The sequence below is a fragment of the Dipodomys merriami genome, unplaced genomic scaffold, assembly GCF_024711535.1.
Source record: "Dipodomys merriami isolate MVZ:Mamm:240054 unplaced genomic scaffold, mDipMer1.0.p SCAF_5, whole genome shotgun sequence".
NCBI lineage: Eukaryota > Metazoa > Chordata > Mammalia > Rodentia > Heteromyidae > Dipodomys > Dipodomys merriami.
Genome location: NW_027206068.1, coordinates 75093517 through 75096745, shown reverse-complemented (window position 1 = coordinate 75096745; position 3229 = coordinate 75093517). Strand labels below are relative to the sequence as shown.

At 49.5% G+C, this 3229-nt stretch overlaps 1 pseudogene; it reads right to left on the bottom strand.

Annotated features, from left to right (window-relative positions):
- Window positions 1-208: 208 nt before the first annotated feature.
- LOC138810230 (large ribosomal subunit protein uL18-like) lies at window positions 209-1505 on the bottom strand (annotated as a pseudogene).
- Between the last annotated feature and the right edge of the window lie 1724 nt (window positions 1506-3229).

The window sequence follows — 3229 nt, the reverse complement described above, 5'->3', positions numbered from 1 at the left end:
TGAACTACAGGGGGCGCTGCTGTCCCCACTCCTTTGGTACTGGGTCCTGTCCCACGAAGTAGAGGGAGCTTCTGGAGGGGTTGGAGGCCAGGGCTGGTCTTCTAGTCACTCTCTGCCTTGCTGACTGTACCCAGAGATCCTGGCTGCCTAGCTTCCTAGTAGATCCTGCAGCCCCTCTTTCCCGAAGCTGTGCCCAGTGGCTCTGGGCTTAGCAGTGGACACAGCAGAATTCTGCCTTCCCAGATCTCTCTTTGGTAGTGAGCTCTGAGATGTGCAGTGGACCTTTGAAAGCCATTCGGATCTCTGAGATGATGATGAGGAACGGGTGTCCTGTGGCAGGTTAGGTGCCCACTAGAGCCCGGGGTAGCACTTAGGGAATCCTCATGGTGGTGATTGCCTTTGAGCCAGCCCTTTGGGGACCCCAGAGTCTATCCATGTGGAGTGTAACATCAGAGGGCCTTGGGTTCAAATCCAGTCTCTCAACCTGTGGTAATGGTTTACAATAGGCAAAGCAGCTAATGCTTTAACTATCAATTGTCTCATCTGGAAGGGGCAGCACCAGGCTCGCTCTTGGCTACACACCCCTGGGGGCTCTCCTCCTTGTTCTAGGGGTGGGGTCTCGTTTAGTTCACATTTGTCTTCATTTCTTTTGCTTTTTAGCTGCTTGTCAATAAGTTTATTGTCATTCTGAGAAAAAAAAAATCTTCACAGGCAATTGTTTGGCTTCACTCTCAGTAGCCCACTCCTGAGTTCTGGGGAAGCTGGCTTTCTTTCGGGCTACTTGATGTTTCTTCTGGGGAAGGGACATTTTGGGATGATTGCCCCTCCTCTTCACTTTTGGGCTACTTTTCATGGATTCTCTCCTCTAGCAGCACGCGCCTTCTCGTCCATCTGCTCCCTCAGGTCTGGATTGTTCTTTATGTACTGACGGAACTGCTTCTTATAAGAACCGTCACCTTCTTCCATGAAGTAACGCATATGGTCTGCGACATTCTGACCCATGGCATCTGGACTCCTTGCTGTCAGAATCATAACCAGGGAATCCTGGGCACTGTGTGGGGTAGGCACGCCTCTGTCTGCAGCTCCCTGTATTGCCAGGTGAAGGCACAAGGTCCACCATCGATGATTTCCACATTGTATTCATCTCTGGTCACCTCCTCTTGGCCTTCCTAGATCTTGTCCACAGCAAACCTATTGAGAAGCCTGTGGACCAGCAGCAGGTCAATACAATAGGTGGCTGCAGAATAGGTTCGGCTGACTGGGTAGTCTGTGCCCCTGTGCTGCACAGCCAATCTTATCTCCTTCTGTGTGTGCATAAGCAATCTGACAAATAACACCTCTGTGTTAGTTACACAAGCTATCATCCTGTCTTTGGATGTGTTGTACTTACTGTTGTCTTGGGTCACCAAGAGTTTTCCAGAGTACTAGTCAGTAGTAGTCAGTTCTTGCCATCTTCTAACTCTCTTAAAGTACGCCTTATTCTTGACAGTGTTATCAATGCTCATCCCATGGGTGCTGCTCCACACACAGGCCCTGCCTTTGTTTCTTTAGAAGTCACCTCCTTCCTCTGCTGCCCTGCCAAACCTCTCAGTGTGCTTCTAACTCTCCTGAAGGAGTTGTCGGTCATCTGAAGAACTGAAGCTTCCAGAACCAGATGGTTTTCAGCAAGCCTTGGACCGGGGGGGGGGGGGGGGGGGAGGGGTCTATCTACACCTGGCTCGCTTGCTAAGCCTCTGGCTGAGCCCCTGACCACTGAGGAGGGCACCCCGTTAATCTGCAGTGGATTAAAAATATCACCAGTAATACATGAACCCTACAGAATAACAAAGACTGCTCATCCTTCATGGTGTGGGAACCAGATTCTTGCATCAATTCTCATTCTCAAGTAGTTCTAGATTCCTCCTTATTTTGGTCTCTGTGTGTGTGTGTGTGTGTGTGTGTGTGTGTGTGTGTGTGTGTGTGTGTGTGTGTGTGTGTGTGTGTGTGTTAGGCTCAGGGATTGAACTCAGGGCCTGGTTTATTGTCCTTTAGCTTTTTTTGTTCAAGCCTGGCACTTATCACTTGAGCCACAGCTCCGCTTCTGGCTTTTTGCTGGCTAATAAGAAATAAGAGTCTCATGGACACTTCTGTTTAGGCTGGCATTGAACCCCAATCCTCAGCCTCTACAGTTACAGGTTTGAGTTACTAGTCCCGGCTCTTACTGTCTTTCTTTCTTTTTTTTTTTTTTTTTGGTCGGCCATGGGGCTTGAACTCTGGGCCTGGGCGCTGTCCCTCAGCTCTTCAGCTCAAGGCGAGCGCTCTACCACTTGAGCTACAGCGCCACTTCCGGTTTTCTGGTGGTTTATTGGAGATAGGAGTCTCACGGTCTCTCCTGCCCAGGCTGGCTTTAAACCGCGATCCTCAGATCTCAGCCTCCTGAGTAGCTAGGATTACAGGCGTGAGCCACCAGCGCCCAGCTACTGTCTTTCTTATCGTTGTCTCCATCGGGGTTTTCTGAGCCTATGGACTGTCTTATGCGTTGTCCTGTGTGCTGTGGTATGTTTAGCGGTGTCCCCGGCCTCTGCCCACTGGATGCCAGGACTGGTGACAACCAAAGGTGTCTTCAGACATTGCCCGGCATTTCCTGGCGGCGTCCTGCTCTCCTGTGAGAAGCACTGCTCATGATTTGCATCTGGAAACCGCAGTGGTCTCCAGAATGCACCCCAGCTCTTGCCTGGAGCCCTCTCAACTTTCGTTCCTGATTTTACTAGACTCCATATCTGATCACATACCCTTCACCTCTTTGGTGTGTTCCAGTTGCCTATTGGAAGAAATCACAACTACTTACTTGGCATTAAACCAGTTTTGGGTTACCTCATTGGTCTTAAACGTCTAGCAGGAAAGTACAGTCAAAGAGCGAACTAATTGGTAGGGACAGGAAACAGAAGGAACTAAGCTAAATCTAAAGGGCATTCGGTGCTGGGCTGTTGTAGGATCTGTTTGGATAAAGGCACCAGTGGCCATGGTACTATGGGAGAAATGCCGATGAATTCCAGTCACACCGATTGCACCTTACTCTGCTCCAAAAGAGGAGCAAATTCCAATTCCCTCTAGTTCTTGCAAGACTGTACCCTTAGCCCGTCTTAGCATCGTGGCATTGAGTTACTTTCATGTGAGTTCCATTATCCCTCCAATGAAGATTTAACTTGTTGAGTATGTCTACCTCCAGGATGAAAACAGCCAATGTAAA